Source organism: Cupressus sempervirens, chromosome 11, assembly GCF_028749045.1.
Source record: "Cupressus sempervirens isolate cs-2001-9-10 chromosome 11, ASM2874904v1, whole genome shotgun sequence".
NCBI lineage: Eukaryota > Viridiplantae > Streptophyta > Pinopsida > Cupressales > Cupressaceae > Cupressus > Cupressus sempervirens.
The window spans coordinates 124421326-124436893 of record NC_143128.1 but is presented as its reverse complement, the minus strand read 5'-3'; positions in this window follow the sequence as shown (position 1 = coordinate 124436893).

Here is a 15568-nt window from a genome sequence, read left to right as displayed (position 1 = left end):
AAAACAAAGGCGATGTAAATTTATGACATGATTCTAAATAGAAAATAAACTAAGACTTAGTGTAACAATAAGCACACTCATCTACCATTAATTATCTATTTACTTGATAATCTATTGGGTATGTGTAATACTCTATTGTATGCTAGAAAACTAGACCTATTGGGAGCAAGAGAAAACAAGCAAATATTAGCCAATATGCATATATCAAATGTTCAACAATAAAAGAAGACTAACTAACACTTGCTTGAGTTTCACAACTCAAAGAAACTAAAAGATCAAGTCCTCAAGCAACCTCAAATAGCTCAACAAAGGCACCCATGAGAGGCCTTGTTGGTGTGTTTGGATTGGAGGGATGTTGATGTGCTCTCCCAAAACACAACTATAGTGAATCTTTTGATATTGAAATACAAATTTGATGATGAAACTATGCTATATGGATGAAGAATACCTCAAAAAATGGCTATGGAAGAAGCCATTCTTGAAAGCATTCAAGGAAGTGGAGATGGATGCAAGAAAATAAACTAATCTAACAATACAAGATGAAATGAAAACTAATCTAATAATGAAAGATGAAATGAAAACTAGCAACTACCAAAAGGTTAGTATGTAAGCAACTACCAAAAGGTTAGTATGTATACAACTCTAGAAAATCACTACAAAGCTCAAATGGAAAACTAACATGATAACAATGCATGTGAAGGAGATGAAAATGCTTCAAACAAGGGCTCTATTTATAGGCTTGAGAGAGGGCTTGGTGAGGTGGCATCTATGTGGCATCCACAAAGGTTCCATAAAGGAGACATGTGAGCAAGCCATGCAAGTGATCAACATTCAAAGTTTTCTCACACATGTGTGAGAAAAATTGGAGAGAGAAGTGGGGGACAAATATGTAAGAGGTGTGAGAAGTGTGAGGGGTGTGGGAAGTGTGAGTGGTCCTCACACATGTGTGAGCTCACACTTAGGCTTAAAAGGGGGATTAGCAAGGTGTTTAGGATAGTTAAGTGGGATTAAGTAGTGGGTAAGCTTAGAAGAATGAAAGTGATGGGTGTAGACTAGGTTTTAGGATAGGTTTAAGACTAAATTAAATAGGATTTAATTTAATCATAGGTTTAGAGAATTTAATGGGATGGAGGGAATTAAATAAATAAGATTTATTTAAAATGGGATATATGGAGCACTATGCATTAAATAAATTTAATACATTAGGGAGGGGAAGTATTTAAATTAAATTTAAATACATTAGGAAAGTGAACCTATTTAATTTAATTAAATAAGTAGAAGAATATGAAAAATATAATTAATTAGTAAATAATTAACTATAATGTCAAAGGAAATATTAAATAAATTAATATTTTGTTTAGGACAATTTTAAGTGTCTACACCTATTTACACACCATGACAGAATACAAAATTGACTTATGAATGTAGATACCTAAGTAGATTGGACAACCATTGAATGATGTCCACATCTATGAGTCATTAATCTTATAAGGATCACATATTCAGAAGATGATAGATTCTCAAATTTTTCAAAACTCTATGTTAAACTTCAAAACTTACACTCATAAAGATGTTTATGATATTCTTGTGTAGAAAATGGTTACATTTTTATTATTATTTGGCATGACACTATCAATAAACATAAGAATTGTCTTGTTTTGAAGTGATTAAATGGACTTGATATATTGAGATATTTTTATTTGTTTATGAAAGTTAAATTTAGAAAGGAATACATTCAATCTCAATATAAGTCTAGGTGAAGATAGAGCATTGAGATTGTAAAATATGAGATTATTATATTACTAAAATTTATTCCTATAATACATGTTGTTGAGTACATTTGTAAGTTTTTATTGTTATGTTTAATTTAGAGGAGTACATTCTCAGAGTTATATTGCATCATTGCTTACATGTTGATCCTCTAAGTGCATTTAGTTTACCTTATGTTTGGGTGAAATTTGGCTTTAAAGGGAGGGTTAGAGATGGATACATTATGTTTTTGGTTCTCTCTACCCGTTGGTTCTAATAGAATGGATACATTACATTTTGTTTCTTCTTTCAACTATTTTTGGCTTTAAAAATTCTTGGACAAGCTATTTTATTTTACTGCATATGTGTACATATGTCATATTTTTATTTTTTCATATGAGTAGATATGTTATGAATTCATTTTTGCATATGAGTAGATATGTTGTGATTTCATTCCTTGCATATGAGTAGATAAGTTATTCTTTCATTTACTACATATATTTAGCTATGTTGTTATGTTATTTCTCTATTGCATTCTCTAATTAGGCTACTTAGATATATGTGGAAGGTAGTATGTTTCAAGACTACACTGGATCCATCTGATCCTCTTGTTCCAAGTTGCTAGGCTTCTTGTGTTAGGGTTGAGGCATTCTTCATGTCAAGAAGGACCTCGAGGGAGCTAAAGACTCTATGGTTGGTGTGGTGAAAGTACTGGGCCACACTCCCATCTTAGATATTAGATGGACAATGTTCAATGGCTTTGGAGATTGGAGCTTACAAATAGACACATTTTTGAGGCATTTGGTTAACTCTACTACTACTATAATGTAAATTATGATCATGTGATGATTGTTACAATGTAATTATGTATAATAGATAATGTATCTATAGTGATCTTGATATAGTTTTTATCATGCATTTTGATGGATGGATGACATGTAGGTCAGCATCTTAGATAATGCAATATAGTTACATTTTGTTATGGTAAACTCAATTGTCAATCTTGATTATGGTTAATGAATAATTATTCACTTTTCAACTGATGTTTATTTGTTATTTTTGTATTTCAATCAATTTTATGATGTGGAAATTGTTGAGTAGGACATGGTTCTTACAATTAGAGTAGATTACTATAATCACACATTGATCACAATTGTAACTAGAACATTTTTGTGAACTCATTGCATAGGTGCCTCATTTTGAGTGCTTTGAATTCAAATTAATAAAGCCAAGAAATGTGATTCTAGATTCAAATCTTAAATATGAATAGACAAAAAGATATAACAACAAAAAAATCATAGTAGGAAGAAATAGACAGGTTTATGAAAGTTGTGTAGTTGCGTTATTTTGCCCCCTTCCCTATTGCCATGCTCCATATGGTTACTATCATAGATATATTGAAAAGAGGAGCTAAGTTGATCATTTTGAAATTAAATTGTAAAATACTTCATTTCTCATCTACTTCAAACCCTCATTTTTTTTTTCCAATACCTAAATGACAAGTAGGCAAGCACTAATCGTCATTTAACTCAAGCTCTTATTATTGAGGAGTGAATTTTAAAATAGATCATAATGTCTAAATTAATAAATTTATACTTTAAGACTTCAAACATAACAATAAAAATAAATGATTATGGGGGAGAAATAGATACACAATTGTTTGCACCTAAAATGGACATCCATTGTGCTTCACTATGAATAAATCCCAATGCCAATGAAGCTTTCACAAAAATAGAATGTGTTGGTTTTTCTATTTATCTAACCTCTAGTGACACCTCTACTTGAAAATATAGATAAAGATGATTCAAGTTCAATAAACAATGTGAATAAATGCAAAAAAATTGGTATTCACTCATGAATAATGATAAAGGTGTGTGTAGGTACAAAACTTCTAACAAGATAAAATGAATAAAGAATGGACTGAATCATGGTATAGGTGAATATATGGATACTAGAATATAATTAATTTGATAGGATTTTCCTTCAAAACAAACTCGCAATCATATGCACTATTTATTGTCTCATAGTAAAACTTTGTCTCATGACCAAACTGGCAGTTTTTTAATCTGCAAAAATTAAAATGGTAGTTTTTTTATCTTTGAAAGGTAACTGGCAATTTATTCAGACACATTGTAAGAACCAATATTCTACTAAGCAATGTCATGTCATAAAATTTCTAGAATTTTAGATTACTCGCAAGAAAAGATCTAGTTGAAAAGTCAACCATGCATTTAGTTAACCATAATCAAGATTAAACAATGATTTTCCATTAAAGAAAGTAAATACATCACATTATCTTAGGATGTTTACCTACATGTCATCCATCCATAAAGATGCATGTTTAATAATTATATTTAAGGCTCCTTACATATACATTATTCATTGTTTATAGTTATATCCAAATGATCATCATAAGATGATTGATTACATCATATCCTTGTAGAGTTAAAAGAGATGCCTCGACATGTGTCTATCTATAATTTTTGGTCTCCACAACCATAGAGCATTCTCCATCCATTATCTACGATGGGATTGTGGCCCATGTGCTTTTACCACACTAACCACAAAGTTTCTAGCTCCCCCAAGTCCTTCTTGACATGAAGAACACCCTGACCTTGGCATGAGAAGTCTAGCAACTTGGAACAAGAGGATCAAATGAATCTAGTGCAGCCATTAAACATACTACTTTCTACATATGTCTAAGTAGCCTAATCATAGGATATCGTAGGGAAAATAATAGAAAAATTATATCTACATATATGCAATCAAATAAATGACTTTAGCCAAAGCACTTTTTTAAGAACCAGATTTATCTTATAGAAGAAACGAACATATTATATCCATTCTACTCAAAATTTGTAGATAGAAGGAAATAAAACATACTATATCAACTTCTACCTCTCCCAATTGTCCACATCACACCCAGCCATAAGGTGCCTAAATGCACTCATTTAAGAAAAGAAAATTCATGTTTAACAGAGACTTCAAATAAACTGCATTATACATCATGTTGCACATGCAATAAAATTGATTGTTCAGAGTTTCTAGTATGGATCGATAACATAATTAACTAAGATATTTTACTTTAAATCAATACTAAAATTCATATGCACACTAGCCTTCAGATGTTAATGGAACATAATAGTTATGTGTATGTTCATGGTCTCACTACATTCATGAGCACAAGTTCTAATCAAAATTATTCAAAACAATATTCATCATTGGATAAACCTATATAGAATTGACCATCCTAAACATTTACATCCATAAATTTCTATTTTTTGCACAAAATAGAAGCATTTTTCATCTATATTATATGTGGTTTTCTATTATGCAATTAATGTAGTTTAGATACAAAACCAATCTATTCACAATCACATTTAATTCGTACTATCCATTTCGTAAAATATTTTTTGTCTCCCTGCATTTATATAAGAGATATAGAAATAAAAATTATGTACGTTCATATTCCATAGTAGAATGATTACATAACACCCACATCTTTGTAGTTTCACTTGAAATGTATTCACATCTTGTTTGTTTTCATATGCCTACAAGAGATATGTTGAAACAACAAAGGTATCAACTTTCTCCCTAATCATTACTTCCCTAATTGACATGGATGAGAAAGAATACATTCACTATGAAGGAGAAAAGAAAAGAAAAGCTCCATTTTATTGTACTCTTGCACAATTCCAAAGTGAAAAAAGAAACTCATTCAATTCACAGCAAGTAAAACTCTATTATTCTCCAACTAGGCAATTTGTTTCCTTTCCAAAACACAAATGAATATGGTGAAATTTAACAAAGTGTTTCCCAAGATCATAAGGATATTTCCTTGTGTTGGTTTTGGAATGGTCACAAAGGCCTTCTTAAGAAAATATTGGTGTTTTTTTTGTTCTAGTCTAGGTTCATCCCTTTATACATAACCTACAAGTTCCCTTTATCATTCCATCTTATTTGTAAGATTATGACACCTATGAGCTCCTATTTTATCATCACAAATGCCCTAATAGACTAACCAAAATGTATTAATTTCATAGAGATATTTAGATTTAGGGAATCGGTTATGAACAAACAAGTTCAGTAATGGAAATTATATTTTAATGCCCTGCATAGGATCTAACACCCCATGATTATTAAAAGGTTGAGTTTTTAAGTATCGAGATTGAATGTGATGAGTTTAAAGTGAAAAAAAATGATATAATCAAAGAAAAGGGGAACATTTGGTTAATAATCTCAAAAAATATCGACAGGCTATACACTGGTCTCGGTCGATGGACACATCATTCAACAACATTGGCCCAACTATTATGAGTATAACGGAGACAAGTGAAGTTTCAACTATGAAATTTAAGAGCTTTGACTAATTCATAGGTTTGTGAAAATAATGTAGAGGCATTGGATGAGGTTTTCTTCTTGTTAATCTAGTCCCACACCCAGACTCCTCAAAGAAAAATGTACTTTAATTAATTATAAATAGATTAAATCAAGAATTTAATCTAAGTTATGGCACAATTACCAATTCCAATAAAATAATTTCTATAACTTGTATCATATAGTGTTTCTACATTAAGGAAAATCATGGAATTTAGCATTTCTATAGCAAGAATGGGAATCTATAATTTTTTGGTTGACAAGGCCACTTTCAATCTTCTTTCTAGTCCCAAACCTCCAACCTCCTTTGTCCCGTTTCAAGATTAGGCATTGTCTATTTTAAATCAAAACTTCTGTGTGCATGGCTAACCCAATTTTCCCTTATCAATTTTCATGAACATTCGTATTAATTAGTAAATATTCATGGTATTTATAGATCTTCCTCCAAAGCATAATTTCTAACACCTATGTTGCATAGTGTTTTTCCCATTTAACATGGTTTCATTCTACTAATCATCTGCATTTCCACATTTACATTTAAAACTTCAAAAAGAACAGATCCATATCAATCTTATATCATTCCCTTAGATTTTTAAATTCCCTTACATTTTTGAGTGTCTACAGAACTATAAAATAACAACTACTATTACTTCACTTGATAACTATATTCTATCTCTATCATTCTAATTATCGTTGTTTTAAACTTTTCATCACGTTTATCATTCAGTGAATATGGTATAAATAAAAGGAAACTCAAAATTAAATCGACATTTATGATTTAAGTGGTTTGTGGGCTGCCCAAATATCTAACCATCCCCTTCCGAGAAGATAACCTCCTCTAACTCAACCACACCCCTGTCTTGTCAAACCTTCAACCACTTAGACACTCACAAAATGAATGAGCTGGTACCCTTCATGAGTTAGTATCCACATGAAACGTCATTAACATAATCATTATTCATAATGAAATGTGACATTCATCATAAAACATACATCTAAATTACCCATTTTAATCATATTGATTAATGCATCATATATTTTTACTAAAGAAAAAATTAAGATAATCAACTTTAGTTTTTCTTCTAATCAATGTTTGACACAAGTTGACCAAGTCAAGGTTGACAAGTTCACCACATAAGAAAGAAAACTAGGTCTATCAAAAGGTGAGACATGACATCCCTCCCCTCTAGGAAGAGACATCGGCTCGATTTTGATCACAACAAAAGAGCAAAAAATACATCTAAAACTAATTATTAACTATACCAGATAACAATATAAAAAAGATTAGGAAAGGATTATTGTAAATCCTCTACATCCTCCCAGGTGGAATTCTCCATAGAAAAAATGATCCCATTGGACCTTATACTAGAGGACATCCCTATCTTGTACCCTGATGGTACACTACTCAACAAGATGGATGGATTGAACTACCACCACCCCTAGATCCTACACCTACAAGACATGTCAATCAAGAACATGAGACATGTTAGGGTGATATGGTTTAAGCAGTGAAACATGAAAAACCATTAAATTTATGTGGGATAGCGTGAGTGATAGAGTAAGTTGATATGCGACTGGATTGATAACCTCTAGCACCTCAAAGGAACCAATGTATCTCGTAGTAAGCTTTGAACTCTTTCTAAATGAGATTGAGCTCTTCTAGGGTCTGACATGTAAGAACACCTTATCACCAGTCTAAAACTTCCTGAGGGTGTTCTTCTTATCACCATAGCTTTTCTTTCAGCTAGCTTCTTCCTTCAGTCGTCTATGAATCAGAACCATTTGTTCTTCCACTTCCTTCAATATAAGACCAATAATAATTCTATCCTCAACCCTATCCCAAATGATAGGTGTACAACATTTATGTCCATACAAAGACTCAAAAGGAGTAATACCCAATGATTAATGATAGGACTTATTCTATACAAAATGGACTAATGGAAGGTACTCCCATTTGTATTTTTGACCTATGGAGTACATGCATAGTAAGTCCTTGAGCACCTAGTTGACTCTCTCAATCTATCCATCAATCTCAGGGTGATAGGTGGTCTTGAAGTTTAGGTGTGTACCCAATGTTGCATTCAAGTTTGTTTAGGAACCTTCAATTCATTCAAGTATCCCTATCAGACATGATGATTTCTAGAATACCATGGAGTCCAAATATCTCTTGTACAAACTTTCTAGCTAAAATAAGTGATTCATCCTTTAGACTACTAGGAATGAAGACGACTACCTTAGTTAATTTATCTACTACAACCAAAATAAAATCATGCTTGTGTCGAGTCATGGGTAGTCCCTATACAAAATCCATACTAATGACCTACCATTTGTACTCTAGAATCTCATGTGAATAAATAAGTCCTATCAAATAGACATGATCAGTCTTAACACACTGGCATTCCAAACACTAGACAACATATTATATCACATCTCACTTAAGTCCTAGCAAAAATTATAGTGGCCTCAGATCAGCCATCATTTTTTTCACCTCTGGGTGCCAAAAAAATGGAGTGTAATGCATCTCCTTAGGGACCACTTTTCGCAACCCTTCTTGGTCAAGAACATATATCCTATTCTAGTATTTCAATAAAGCATCGCCATAAAAAGAGTATCCATAAAAATGTGGACTAGATGAGTTACTATGCAATGTTGATTTCACTCATTTATAATGAGTGTCACCAAGAAGATTCTATAGAATGTAATCCCTCATGTGTGTCCTAGAAAGAGTGATAGTAATGATGTATCTTTTGTGGCTGAGAGCATCTATTATCATATCCTCTTTTTCATTAATGTATTCACTACTAAAATCATACTCATCAAGGAACTCTAACCATCACCTATGTCTAGCATTAATATTAGGTTGAGTGAAGATATATCTCAAACCCATGTGATCAATCTTAAGTTCAAATGGCCTCCCTAACAAGCAATTTCACCACATCTACAAAGAATGTATTATTATATCTAGTTCTAAATCATTTGGAGCATGATTTACTTCATGTTGTTTGAGCTTCCTAAACTCGCATGCTACCACTTTGCCATCCTACATTAGTACACCACCTAGTCCATCCCCTAAAGCATCTATTGTCACAAAAAAATATCCATTAAAATTCAATATAATCAAGATAGGAGTAGAAGTAAGTCTTTTCCTTAACAACTAAAAAGCCTTTTCACATGCTTTAGTCCACTTGAATCTCTTTCTCTTTCATTGGAGGGAAGTAATAGGTGCTATAATTTTGGAAAATCCTTCCATGAATTTCCTATAGTGACTAGCAAGCCCCATAAAACTTGAGACATCACTCACATTTTGAGGAGTTGGCCATTCAAGAATAGATTTTATCTTTGCAAAGTCTACTGCTATACATCCACTAATAAAAAATGTTCCAATTATTGTATCTCTTTCTAATAAAATGAACGCTTGGAGATTTTTCCATATAGTTTTCTCTCTCTAAGGTGTTGAAAAACTATGCACAAGTGTTCTTCATGTTCCTCTAAGTTCTTGGAGTATATCAAGATGTCATCAATATGTATCTCTAAAAAATTATCAAGACAGTCTCTAAAATGTTGTTCATCAAGTTCATGAAAGTAGCATGAGCATTCATTAGTTCAAAAGGTAAGATTACAAATTTGTAATGCTCATACCTTGTTCTAAATGTTATTTTAGGTATGTCCTCATCCTTGATCTAAAGTTGGTGTTATCTGAATCTTAAATAAATTTTGGAGAATACTGTCACTCCCTTCATTTAATCAAACAATTCATCAATTCACAAGAGGGGATACTAATTCTTAATGATCACCTTATTCAAGATACAATAATTGATGCACAATCATAAGGTACTATCTTTCTTCTTGATGAAGATTATAGGAGCTCTCTACAGTGATAAAATAGGGTGGATAAAACCCTTATCTAGAAGTTCCTATAGCTTTGTATTCAATTCGTACATTTCTATGGAGATCATACAATAAGGAACTTTTGATTGACGTTCAAATCTTAGCACCAAATAAATAGAAAAATTGAACTCTCTCTTAAAAGGTTGTTCAAGTAAATTATCTGGAAATACATCCTTGTATTCTTGTAAGATGAGGTAATCCTTTAAATGAGGTGGGGTCTCTTCCATGTCCTTGATATGAGCCACATATAATTGGCATCCTTTTCTCATGGCTTTCTTCAATTGCATAGCATAAATTATCCTAGTTCAAGTGGGCACTAGTGTAATGCCCCACCAAGGGATCCAAAAGAACTAACCTAAAATTTTACTAAGTTTGACAAACAATTTTTTTTTAAGTTAAAGATAATAACTTAACAACAACAAATATAATATAGCAGAAGCAATTAACATTCACACAAACATGGCTATGAAGGATATCCTAGATATTTACACTAGAGGGTCAGGTCAGCTAATTAATTGGGTTAAGAGCTCAATATTCTTTGTTAATACCCTAGAAGCCAGACAGAGAAAAATTGTTAGGATCCTTGACTACGGTGTGGGAAAGCTTCCCTCTACCTATCTTGGGCTCCCTTTGGGTGCTTCTCCCCCTGACTCCTTCTAGAATGGGATATTGGATAGATTTAGTAAAAAGCTAGTTGGTTGGAAAGGTGCTTTGCTCAGCCAGATAGGTAAATGCCAGCTAGTCAAATCTACTCTACAGAACCTACCTATGTATGCTTTGAGCCCATTTGGGATTCCAGTGAGATTTGTTGAGAAAATGGAAAAATTTTAGAGAGACTTTCTATGTATAGGCCTTGAAGGGAGAAAAAGGTATCCTCTTGTTGCTTGGGGGAATGTTTATCTCCCAAAGAGGTATGGAGGTCTTGGCATAAGGAAGTTAACCCATCTCAATAAGGCTCTTCTAGCAAAGCAAATATGGCGTATTTTCAATAGCACTGGTGAATGGAAGGATATCTTGGTTAATAAATACATCAGAAGGCCTTCTCTTCATTTTATTTTTAACAATGAGGACATTCCCAAAGGGTTGATCATTTGGAATGGTATTCTGAAGGCCAGGGATCTGGCAAGGGCCAAAGTTTATTGGAAGCTGGGCAATGGGGAGGATATTTAGTTTTGGTCTGATAGTTGGTTATTTCAAGGTCCCCTTATTAACAATCTTGTTTATGAAGTTTGCATGAATGAATATACGTGAGAATTTGGGTTTAATGTAAGCAACTATAGGATTGGCCAAGGATGGAGAGATATTTCCCTCATATCTGAGGATCTAAAACCGATTATGATAATGTTAAACTCTATGGTTCTAAGTAACAAGAGAGATGAAATGATCTGGGGGGATAATCCCAATGGTAGTTATTCTGTTGCTTCAGGCTATCTCTCTTTGGTGTTTAAGGGAGAAACTCTCGTGGGCAAAAGCTTGGCTCCCTAGTCTTACTCCAAAGATCAATATCTTTTATTAGCTGGCCCTTCAGAATAAAATCCTCACTCAAGATAATCTTATAAAGAGAGTACATGTTATGCCTAATAGATATTCTCTTTGTAAAAACCAGCTGGAGTTAGGAAACCATCTTTTCATTCATTGTGTTTACTCTAGGGAGGTTTGGGAGTTCCTAACCCAGGATTTTGAGATTTGCTGGTGTATGCCAGACAATCTTCTGGATTTCTTTAGTCAATGGAAAAGTTTGTATAAATCTTCTGTTTTGCAGGAATTAAGCACTTGAATTTTGCCTCACTTTTGCTGGAGTATCTAGAAGGAAAGGAACAATAGAATATTTAGGGATAGAGAGGAGCTGACTCTTGTTCTTGGAAGCAAGATTTATAAAAGCATAAAGGAAAACTATCAAGTCAAAAAGGGGGGAGAAATTGAAGTTGGTGGCAAAAAGATGGAAAAGGAAAAAGACAGGAAGCTAAAAAGACAAGAAGCCAGATGGCTTCTTCCCCTGGAGGGATGGTATAAAGCCAACTTTGACAATGCCTCTAAAGGAAATCCAGGTCCCTTGGGAAGTGGTGGAATTATAAGAAATCATTTTTGTGAGGGATTCATGGCTTTTTCTCTTCCATTGGGATTCCAAACTAATCATTTTTCTAAAGCCAGAGCAATGTACCATGTGGTTAAATTGGCTTTTGAAGTCAGAATAACCAAACTTTGGTTAGAAGGGGACTCTAATAATATAATTATTTGTATAAATGGAAAATCTCTTCCTTCTTGGTTGATTTCTAGTCTAATTGAAGAGACACATGACACTCTTGCAAAATCTAAGACTATCCATGTCACACATGTTTAGAGAAGCAAATCTAGTTGTGGATTGGTTTGCCAACAAAGGTGTAGGATCTAACAAGTTGATTAAATGGAAATCGAGAAAAAATATTCTAGTGGAAGCCAAGACCCTTATCAACCTAGAAAAAATCTAGGGGTGTACGGTGGAGATCTAATTACAATAATGACTATTAAAGGAATTTGGGAAATGAGTACAAGTCAAAGGCTTTTTGGATTTTGCAAGAAGCTAAGGTTATCATTGTCTTTTTGACACATTTTTTGGGTCAAAATTTTCATTTACTGCTTGTGTTTTTGTAAGGTGGATTATTTTGGTACTTATCAAAGGAACAGTGCCAAAATTTTGTTTGCGAAGGAGTTGTAGAGCTCGAAGTATATGAGAATTGTAGGAGCTAAAAGTGAAGAGATGGTGGGAGAACATTGTAGAAAGGAGCCAATGGGGGAAGTGGAGAAATGGAGAAATAGGGGAAAAGTTTGGAAAAAGTTGGAAAAGGGAGGGGTTGCAAGTTACATTGCAAAGCTTCATGGTTTTGATCCTGAGGTCACTAATAGCATGGTGAATTCATAGAAAGACGGCAAGGTGAAGGTAAATGGTATCTCACTTTTTATCATAGAGGAGGTTGTCGCTATGGTTACTAAGATTCCTATGGAGGGTTTCAAGTTTTACAAGGATAAAAAAACTCTCAACCAATGTAGTGAAGGATTTTGTGAAGAGCACTGAAGAAATGAATGAACTAATTAAAAGTGAGACTTTTTATGTGACAGAATCCATCAAGAAGCTCTGGAGGTATGTTCTTTGTGCTATCATTGAATATATTACTCTGGACCCTAGGTTTGATTGAGTAAGAAGCCATCATTTCATTCTTCTTAATCATTTTTTCCATGATAGTAAAATTTCCTTCCCTTACTATTTATTTACCTCCATGAGTAAGGCAATTACTAGGTTTAAGCTGAAACCTACTATCAACCCTACTCTACATGAGGTATTGTTGCTACTTATCCATGAACACTTCAAAGCTCAGACAGTTAGCAACAATCCCTCATTGGATGAGGAAGATGATAGTGGTAGCTCCAGCTACTCTTCTGATTATGATGATATTCAGAGCATAAGCTCAAAGGGGGAGGGGAATGTTTCTTTTGTTAAGAAAATTAAGGGTCGAGTTAAGAAGCCACCCTCTGATATAACCCCAAGAAGAAAGAGTCCAAGGGATCATGGCCAAACCTCTGGTAAAGATGATATGGATTATAATGAGGATGAGGAGGGCATGGCTTCTGATGATGAGGGCAAGGAGACAGAAGAGGAGATTAAGGAGGAACATGCAGGGAAGAAATGGAAGAGGGATGATGCGGATGAAAAGAGGGTTTCAAATTAGGGGTTGGATGTTATGATTCTCCCTCTCTCCCCTATTCATCCTCAATCTCATCCCAAGGAGAAGGAAAAGGCTAATACTATTGGTAAAGAGGGGGAAGTGCTTGTCAAAAATAGGAGAAAAGCTTGGAGGAATTTCCATGTTAGGATTGTGATGATGGGATTTTTTAGAGAAGAAATGAATCCTTAGATTCTAGTGGAAAATTAGGAATAGCCCTGCCTTGAAGAGCTCATTGACCGTGCTATTTTTCCTATCAATGACAATGCTAGGGAGATAGGAATGAATCTTTTGAGCAATGCTCGTAACAACATGATTGATAATTTTAGATCAATCAAGTGGCTATACCATGAGCTAGAAGAGGTTAGAAAGAAGGTTTGTCAATTGGAGGGCAACAAGAAGAATATAGATAATGAGAATCAGGAGATCGAGAGGAAAGAGTAAGTCTGGCTGAGAGGAGAATCAAGAATCTTGAAAACTACAATCATAATTTGGCTAGTTAGATGATCTCTCTCCTCAATTCAATCAATGACAATATTCTCTCTTTAACTGGTGTGCTCAAAGACAAAGACCTACTGGTAGGTGAGGACGTTAAGGACAAAGGTTGAGCCAAGTCTGATGAAGATATGGCCACTAATATTACCTTTACCTATTTGGACTAGGATACAAAGAAAGTCTAGGAGCAGATGGCCAAGGAGCACCAAAAGATCTATGAGGCTACCTAGACCATGCAAGATCTCGAGAAGAAAAATGAAGAGTAGTCCTCTTGTTCTGTCTTTTTGTTTTATTGCTATATCTTTTTTGGCTTTTGGTTCTGGCTTTTACTAAGTTCTATTAAAGATAGTTTTTTTTTCTGGCCTTTTCGTTGGACTCTGTTGTTGGTTGCGCCTCGTGCTTATTATCAACCATTAGACTTGTTCTTTTTTGGCTGGGCTACTATTGCTTATTTTCAGTCATGTTTATGTAACTACTTTTGAGTTTCAAGGTCCCTGTAAAACCTATTTATCTTATCAAAAACATTCACACAAACACATAGGATAAAATAGATTACAATTCTTAAGGGTCCCATGACGTTGAATCACATTTAATTTAATTAATAGTAAAACAAATATATAACACATCCATATTAAAGAATAATTACAAGTACAAATTCCATTTAAACAATATACAATTATAATATGCCACTTGGCAATAAATAGAATGCACAATCATCCACTATACAAGTCACAGGGTATGAAAGGCTAAAATAATATACATCATAAAATAAATTACATCATCTCTTAAGATCTTATGAAAACAAATACAACACACTTAGAGTATAACCATCCATCATAGCAATATAAGAATAGATAGAAAGGAACATCTACACAAACACATCCAGTGGCGGCATCTGTCATTTGGATCTCAATGGTATAAGAAAAAGCACTACCACCCAACCTCATGGAACCTAAATGGACCACTCCCACCATGTTGAGGAGATAGTCTCAAGTTCCAAATAGGATAACAAACTCAAAAGTCAAAAACCAACATCTAGGTTCAAGGAATCACCTGAAAGAAAACTATCTCAAAGGGTACCAAGACACAAGTGTCAACTAATCCCAGAGGCAACACAAACACGTAGGAAATCTACGATGCAAGTGGGCAAGTGTCATCACACAAACCAACTCTAGGGTTACTTGGCTATTCTTTTAATCATTTGACCCCCTAGTGACTTTATCCGACACTAGTATCCTTTTTTATTGACAAGGCATTCTAACAAGTTAGCTCTAAGTTTACCCAGCTAGTCTTTTAATCCTATGGCCCCTTAGTGACTTTCTGTGGTACAAATATTTTGTTAATTCATTTAAAACTCATTT